Source organism: Megalobrama amblycephala, linkage group LG9, assembly GCF_018812025.1.
Source record: "Megalobrama amblycephala isolate DHTTF-2021 linkage group LG9, ASM1881202v1, whole genome shotgun sequence".
Lineage (NCBI taxonomy): Eukaryota > Metazoa > Chordata > Actinopteri > Cypriniformes > Xenocyprididae > Megalobrama > Megalobrama amblycephala.
The window spans coordinates 32,728,945-32,738,629 of record NC_063052.1 but is presented as its reverse complement, the minus strand read 5'-3'; positions in this window follow the sequence as shown (position 1 = coordinate 32,738,629).

The window sequence follows — 9,685 nt, the reverse complement described above, 5'->3', positions numbered from 1 at the left end:
CCTAGACAACAAGCTACAACAACCCAATTTTCCTCAAATGTGTTTTATAATAAATTGGTCTCTATGAGCAGGCGGCGGAGATACACGCCTGAAGGGACCGTCTGAAAAGTGCGTCTGAAAACCCGAAACCCTTTTGCTCATTTTATATTACGAAAAATACTCAATAACTTCAGTGTAACATACTGTACTGGCACCAAATTCAGTTCATACATCACTGCTTTCCTGCTGGTTATAGGTACTACAACACTTAGTTTGGCAAGTAGCACTTAAAGGCCTTCTTTACACAAATGATGTTGGTACACAGCTTACATACAACAGCTTTTGCATGATAATGGCTTACTGGATTTGATGGCATTACAATTTATTTAATATTTTTACTAATAACAGTTAAGTTATTATTATATTATTTTATTTAATAATTAATAATCATAAACGTTATGCATTTTTTTTTTTTTTTTTTTAATCAAACTAAGTGTTGGGTTTTGCACTTTTCAGACGGTCCCTTCAGGCGTGTATCTCCGCCGCCTGCTCATAGAGACCAATTTATTATAAAACACATTTGAGGAAAATTGGGTTGTTGTAGCTTGTTGTCTAGGTTACTATGATTGGAAGTAGCTTCATTTCTGTTTTTAACAACGTTTAGCTCACGAGTTACTAATCCGGGAAGCTCGAATCTGTGAATATATTGCCAACTGAACTGCTTGACATAAGCACTGACTGCATTTCTTCATTTCTGAGTCCAACAAGTTCAAACTCTATGAGCCGCGCATTATTTGTGTGCATTATTAACGTATGTTACTAACTGAAACACTACTGTCAGCCAGCGGGACATTAAAGAGGAAGTGTTTGTCCGAGTTCACAGCAAGGGAACGATTATAACTTTGCGAGGGAACGCAAACATCTTTGCGTGGGAACGCAAAACATCTTTGCGAGGGAACGCAAAACATCTTTGCGAGGGAACGCAAAAGATTTGAAAAAAAAATTCCTCCCATCCCAAAGTTTTTTTCCACCACCACGTAAAATTTCCTTCCTTCCCTTTTTTTTTCTACCACCATGTCCCTTTAGGGGCTCCGTAGATTCGAACCCAGAATCTCTTGCATGCTGAACGAAAATATTGCCTCCAGTCCATCAGGACAATCTCTTTGGAACAGCGGATCCACGTGTTTATTAATTAATATACATACTCTCGAGACATATTGTATTATAGCAGATGTAAGGAAGAAACTATCATATTAATTTTAATATCATATTATTATTATTGTAATAATACAATTGCAATACCCCACCCCCACATTCCTGTCCCACCCACTTTTTAAAACAAAGTTACGCCACTGATGTTTAGTAATTTCATGACTTAACTTACAACAGAACAACGACGGTCATTGCTCGCAGTTTCTTTTGCGCTTTATTTAAGCTATAGCTAATAAAGTAATTATGCAGCACGCGCCGGCGCATTTGCGCAGCAATTCTTGAGTGCGCGCCACGAGCACAGTATAAAGGCTGATTGGACAGTCATGTTCATTTTTCGGAGTTTTACCGACATAGCCTGACAATATCTCATCTGACCGCAGTTCACTCTTGTTCAAGTGAAGCTCCCTCGTCGTCACCTGCACCTTTTCCGTGCTGGCGCCTGGCGCTGAGGCGAAGTCGGAACGCGCGTCTGAAAAGTGTCCCGTTTGTTGTGGTCGTAAAGAGACAGTTCTATATAAACGCAGCGTTTTACTTGGCGATGTTTTAAAAAAGATTTATATTTTTGGTATTTTATATGCTCTGTTGGTGGTTTGAGGAGTAGCATCACCCAGGGGGGATATTTTTTTATACTGACTCCAGTAGGCTACTCACCGATATGGTTTCGGAATCGGAACAACTCTAGGTAAAAGGAAAGAAGTGTGAGACACAGCTTTGGAGCAGCTTAATTGATTCACAACACTACATAACGGGTTCTCACTCTGCGTGTGTTTCGCGCTGGATTAAGGTCGTGCTGAGCGGTGCAGGTACAGAGGAGAAGTAGAAGAGAAGAGGATGACATTTGCTAAGGGGGATGTTTTCATTTTCATCCTTAACACATACATTTTAAAACACAAACTACGGAGTATGTTTTGGACATTATTTAACCTTTTAAAAGACGAACAAAAATTTTTAGAATGACATTTCTTACTCCAAGTTTTAGGGTTGCTGAGCTCCTTTTTAGGGGTGCTGAAGCACCCCTAAAAAAGGGCTAGCCTCGCCCATGATCTCTGGTAAGATAGCAATCATGATGATAAGTGTGTTCATTAATTATTAGGTGTGCAACGGATCGCAGTTGATCCGTGATCCGACTAGGCCCCACGGTTCGGCATGCATGTGATTCGCGGATTAAATGCTAAGTTTAACCATCATAATGTGAAAGTGAAAGTTTATCCTTTGGACGTGTTTTGCCTTGCCAATTTACACATTCAAATGATTTTAAACGCAGAAGAACAGTCGAAAATCGGGAAACGCGTGCACGCAGAAAGAGAGAGGCTTTCGGACAGTAACGTTACTTGAACACCAAATTAATTCTTCTTTCGGGTTTATTTGCGCTTGAACGGACACATACTCACAAAATTTTGTCAAAGTACCCATCTCGGCAAGTATAGAGTGCCCCAGGGATGACGCTTTTTTGTAGGCAAAACCCGGAAGCGAGTTAGCATTTTAGAACTTCCGGTTCCAACGTCGCAAAGTCTATCCCTGTGTCTCACCCTGCGTTCCATTCGGAAGGGCTCATCCCTATGCCCTAATCCCTTCAAAAGGTTTACCCTCTGGAGTGAGAGCTTCGAAGGGATGAAGGGTGTAGGGGTCAAAAATACTCCTTTTTTGGAATGCACTTCTGCGTCATCTTAACGAGACAATCAAGGAGGAGTAGATTGTGCAAGCTGCGCCTTTTGTTTAACGTTAGTTTATATATTTAGTTATTTTTGGTTTATCGCACCATAATGTGTATTGTGTCTATGTATTTGAAACATTTGTATGGACTGTTAAAGGGAGCTGTAAAGTATATTTGTTGAAGTACAATGTCGTTTTGACCATAAATGTACTAAATCTAACTCGTATAAATATTACAGTAGTATAGAAAAATACTATACATACATTTATAGTTAAAAGGAAACTCTGAGCCTCCTGTACCCATTCTGTGACGACAAACAACTTCCCTGTTTAAAGGATCATGTGGGCCCGAAGTGTCCATCAGTTGTACCCTTCGAAATCCTTCATTCCGAAGGGCCCTTTGAAGTGGCCGTTTTGAGCACTTCGGTTTGGAACGACCCTTCAATATGGCGGCAATGATTGTTTTCACTCCGAAGTGCCCTTCGGAGGGCGATATATCCCGTTTAGAACGCACCGTAAATCAGCTCCCTAGTTCAGTAGTCAGGGCACTGACCAGGGAGTCAGCCATTTTAAGGGCTGTCTCAATCGCAGAATCCTTCCAGGGCACTGAAACGTTCGCTCCCTGAAAAGTCCCACAATGCACCGTGAAAACCAGGGAGCATCGATGCTCACTATGCTCCCTTAACGGAAGTTCTGAAGCGCGAAATTTGAATCACGTGAGCCAACTCACTACACATAACGATACGATAGATGTTTTTAAAAATACAAACCGTTATTTTATTATATTTCAGCATAAACACACATCGCTAGACAGGTTTTGAGCATAATCTAGCTAACACTTATAATTTATTCACGGCTGAAATGTTGCACGTAAGCAAATAATTAATCATAATGTACTTTAAATAACATTACAAGTAATGTCAGAAAATATCAGCTCTGTTGTTGTTCATAAATACCAGTAGTGATGTTGTACAATGAGGACGTTGTCACGTCGCCGGAAATAGAGTCATAAGTGTCCCAATGTGTAGTGAACCAGCAGCTTTTACTGTCCTTACCAGTGCCCGAATTCGTGTACACGATATACTGATTCACGAGCTCGGGAGCTAGGGAACTGATTGAGACACACCCTATGGGTTTTTTGCAGTGCCCAAAGAAGTCGACCGGAAGTTGAAGTCGGCCACGTGCCGCCATCTTGTAGCAGAACTTCACTTGCGTTAGCATCCCATTGACTCCCATTCATTTTGGCGTCACTTTGACAGCGAATAACTTTACATCTGAGGCGTTTAAAGACTCCATTTGTCCATTATTTATTTCTAAAGATACACGACAATGTATAAAGGGCTCCATTACCTTCTATGTTACATTATGGCCCCGTAGAAACAGTTTTTGTAAAAATAGACTAACGATTGCGTCATAACCACTCGACTCTCTGTCGCACAGTAGAGAAATTACCGTACAGACAGGAGGAGAAGCTCGCAGGCAATAGTATGCATTAACTTAATATGGCGTACTGGCGTTACATTTTAAAATACTATACAAAATAATTAATCAGAATAATTACTCCTGCTCACTCACGCCAAAGAACTCCCCGCTCAAGCTCGCCGTCTCTGCAAGATTAACGATGGCAGTTTGCACGCACAGCTACTAGAAGATTTACATCTGTCAGACAGGTTGCTGACGTCATCAAGCTTAGTTTGAGTCTGCGCGTCAGAAACGGAAGTGCTAAAAATGGCTAAAAATGGGCTTCACTTGTCTCAATTGAGTTCCAGTGGGGTCGCTGTGTCCATTTCTTTTACTGTCTATGGTTTTTTGAATGGGTTTTTGCTAAATCGCCTGAAATAAGGTTTGTGGTTAACAAAGCCTCTAAATACTTTCACGTTTTGATCTATGACATAAAACACACCAGTTATAACCCACTTGTGATTTTTTAAACTTTTACTGTGTTCTTAAAATCGGCGGTTGCTAACAAGTTGCTAAAAGGGACTACTTCCTTTGGCGGGGACTTTAGACGTCATCATTAAAAACGGGACATTTGGACAGCATTTCTCATGAAAAAGTGGAAAAGTATTCATAACAGCACAGATCATAATCAGCGAGCATGTTTTTAAATAAAGTTGTTTTTTAAATACAGTTTGAGGATGCTTGGTGGTGATGACATTGATCCGCGATCATGGTGTGCTGTAGTCCGTTTATAGCCTACTGTTAGCTTTTTATATCTGACGACTTTATTTAGGCTTCAAAATCTATAAATGTTGTGCTAACTTGTAAAGATTATCATGATAGACAAAACATGTAAGTGTCATAACCATTTGTTAAACACAGAGCTTATTTTCTGTGATTTTACTAAAGTCTATGGGAAAAATGCATAGGCTTTCAACCGTGCGCCGCTAACTTCCGGGTTGGCCTACAAAAACGCGTCATCCCTGCGGCACTCTATTCTCTCGGTTATGTCATAAGTGAACGGTTGAGAAACAAACCGGATGTGTGTCAGTATATTCGGTCCGTGCATTCGTTCTTAAAGTGACATCAGCCTAATATTCCTGCTGTTGTCTGTGTCATAATTAGTGTTAATAAAATAAAAACAAAACATCATCATCTACCATGTTTGAGAGAAAAGAAGATAGTGAGGAGAGCGGTCAGGAGAATTAATGGTTATTAATGATGATGACAACTTGTAAGATAAATGCCACATAAAGTGTGAGTACCAAGCAGCCTCTCTAGGTGCTCCCTTGAGAACCAGACCAAAAAAGTTATGTGCACCCCTGTTTATATATCAGAATTCTGAGAAATAAAATTATTTGTAGATTATATGAAATAGTTTCAAATATATTCAAGTATTTACTATTTTGAATAAGTAGTCTACTTAAAATGGTATGTTCTATAGTGTGAATGTGTGTAGTATGAATGTAATCCAGACACACCACATTGGCCATGCCGTCATTACCATGTGACCTACCAGCATCAGTTGCGTCGTTTCACTGCCATTCTCAAGACCTCTGCTGTGGCCTCATGGTAAAGTGTCCATTGTATGCACACTTCAAAATCTCGCCAGAAGTAGTAGGTAATACGGGTAGTCTTTGCCAACTCTTTTTTGAGTACTGTGAATTCAGACGTACTTCTTTCATCACATACTGTTTTTCAACTACACAGTGCTGAGCGATAAGAACACAAGGTAAAATGCAAGATGTGTTTTGAAAGTTGAACTTGTTTTAACTTGATGCTGTTTTAAAAAAATGGCACTGATGCACAAAACGCCGAAAAGGCAGTGAGACAGCTTGATTCCCTTTGGTGCCTGTTTACAGAAAAACAAATAAAGAGCAGCGTGGAATGCAAAAACGAGTTCTACATGAACCCATCAAGTGCCTTAAAATGCTGTCTAGCTCAGCAGGTTATGGAACATAGCTAGATTTTTTCTGTCCTGTGACAGGATCTACGGCAAACATTAAATATTAATGCAGTGTTACTGACCCTTGTAGAGTGGTATTACTTTTAATGTGAAATGACTCCCCTTGCAAGGAGTGTGGCTGTAAATTTGTGTTCAAATGAAGCAGAAACAATACTTTACATACAATATATGTACATTTTATTATTGTGTCTTGATGTTTTCTTGGCATTTGAGCAAACTGCCAACACAGCCCCACAACAATAACATGACTTGATTGCTTTATCCTAAGATCAGTTTCATGGCAGAACGTTTGCATGCTACAGTGGTTTTAAAAGAACGGTGTCAGTTACATAACAGTAATGAGCTGAGTTACGAGTCTTTGCTTTAATAAAACAGCTAGTGTGCATTGAGAGAGCCAGATGTCTGCAAAATAAACAGTTATTACTGTTAGAGAGAGGTCTGTGTGGTCTACAATGTGTATGGTATTCATATTTCTGCTGAAGTGGCAGATTTAAAAAAAAATAATAATAATAATTTTGAATACATAACATGTTCTTTGTAAGCCTTTGGCCCTATGCACTATATACTCAAAAGGCCCCGTACACTACTCCAAAGTTTTTTTTTTTCAAAAGGCATTTGTAATGTTACATCATATCTATTTCAGATAAATCATTTTTTTGAATTTTCTATTTGTAAAAGTATCCTGAAAAGTTTCCACAAAACAAATTTAGCAGCAAACCACCAAACAGCATATTGACCACCAAATCAGCATATTAAAATGATTTCTGAAGGATCTTGTGACACTGAAGACCAAAGTAAAAGTTCAGCTTTGCCCTCACAGGAATAAATTACATTTTAAAATATAATAAAACGTAAAACAATTTAGTGTCGTTGTTTACAACATTCTTCAGATGAGCAACTAAATGCCAGTTAACAACTTATAAAAGACAGTCATGCTGCTCTATGCCTGTATGGGCCAAAAACAACATTTTCTTGTAAAACATACTCCTATAATAACCTTTGTTTTATTTAAAACTTAGAAAAAACGTTTTTACATTGTAGAACATCAGTGAAGTTTCCAGTGACCTCACTTGTCCTCCTAGCAACAAAAGTTACATAATCTTTATAATTTACATAATACATGCATCTTGTCTCCACAAGCTCAATAAAATCAGTTCACACATGTAAAACCTGAGTAATCAAGCAATGTGCGAGTGAACTTAACCATTTCAGTAAAGTTCTTAAAGTAGTAAATAGTTAAAACAGTTTTCAGCTAATTCAATTTAAAAGAATGAAAACTGATTCTGATTGAACAGAGTTCAATTCAGTTTGGGCAGTTCATGTGGACTGTGGTTCCACAGGTTTATTTTATCTAGTATTAACAGTAATTAATGATTCATTACCAATACTCGCAAGGAATGTAGGTCACTGACTAGGAATTTTGTTTGCGTACTTTGGAAGAGTAATATTACAAAAAAAAAAAAAAAACATATTACAAGCAATACATTTAACATGTAAGAACAATATCTGTGTATTTAAACCCGATTTGGTCTTACTATATTTGCCCCTCTTTATGTAATTCTGTTTAAAAAATCTATACGAGAAAAATTGATATCTAGGCGTAATGTCAGGATTATGTTGTGTTCAGTGTGTTTTAGTTCTGTTTTCCTGTATGACCTAGGCTGCATCCGAAAACTGAAAAATGCTGTTTTCAGAGGACGTTTTCCAAAGTAGGAAGGCATCACTTCCTGTCTCATTTGATCGATTTTTGAAGGCAGCATGGATGTATCCTTTACTGACTTTGATATCCCACAATCCTGTGCTTTCCATTCTGTGACAGTGGAGCTAAAAAATAAAGATGGCATCTGAAAGTTGCGGTTGGTGGTCATTTCTAGCAAGATATTGAAGTAATAAAATATTTGCTTAGTTATCAACAAAGCTCACGCTATTTTTCTGTAGATCATTAAATCGTTTGGCTGCCTCAGAAGTCTGTCCAAAAGTTCGTGAGTTGCCTTCGTGCGCAAACGCTGCCTGCAAAGTCATTACCTGATAGGACAGCGAGGCAACAAGTCAGCTGCCTAAGGCCCTGTCCACACAAACATGGGTATTTTAAAACAGCAGCTTTTTCTATGCAGTTTGGCCATTTGTCCACATGAAAATGCAGTGTTTGGTCACTGAAACCGAACATTTTTGAAAACTTCCTTTTTTCTAGGCTTCTGATTGGCTAACATGGCTTTACGGTTAGGGTTATATCATCACCTGTTGATTTGTCATGCTCTTGTCAGCGTTTCATAGCGTGTTTTTGCGTTTTCGTGTGGATGCGGGTTTTTTTATATACATATATACGAAGGAGGAAAAACTAAAAGTACCCGTGTATGTGTGGACTAGGCCTAATTTTTCGGATGTAGCCCTAGTTTCCAGTTTGTTCCCATGATTAATCATTCAGTTCACCTGTCATTCAGTTAATTAGTTCATTAGTTCCCTCATTTTGTCTGGTATATTCTCCCTGTTCTGTTCAGTTCTTTGTCCTGTCTTGTCAGTGTTTTACTTATTCTGTTTCCTGAGTTTTCCTTGCCTGTTGGATTTATTGGATTAAAGACCTTTTTTTCTGATCTCCTTCATCTTTGTGCGCTTTATACAACCACAACAGAGATTTTAAGTTAATAAGTTAGGCTAATAATAAAACTAAAACAATAATAACATTAATAATAATAAAGTTCACAGTTCCCTGATGTTGGTTAATGATCACATGACATGCAGGTAAACAAATAAAATATATTTTTTATATTTAGTAAGTGTTTTATTTTGATTTGCTTTTTATTTTATTTCAAATGTTACATTTTTATGATTAAATACGTATTTGTAACACGGATGCTGCAGACAATAGGCGTTGGATCCAAATGCAGTAGAAATTTATTGAAACAGGACAACTGAAATAACTTTAGACAAGGAACAAGATAAACCCAGGCACGTGAAGCTGCAACAAACGCACATCATACAACCATATATTGGCAACGCTAGACAAAGGACATGAGAAACACTGGTGTATTTATACACAAGGGGGGACTGGCAAACAAGACACACCTGGGAACAATCAGGAAGTAATCAACAAGAACTACAAAGGACTACAAAACATGATCCAAAATAGGAAATAACACAAAAGACCTTACACAACACAGGGAAACACAGGCTGGGATCATGACAGTAATAGCTTTTCATCATTCCCAGTCTGGGAAACCCTGACTTAATGTAATATTTAATGCAGTTTATGTTGTTGACAAAGAATGTAATATATTTTTATATCAATATGGTACACAATTATCCTATTCAAATAAATGTGATAAATGAGTTTGGTCAAAAGTAATCTAAAAGTAATCAAAAGGTAGTCATATTACATTACTTTAAATCATAGGCATATAGCTTGACATTTGAGCATGTGGGTTGGGGCAAACCAAG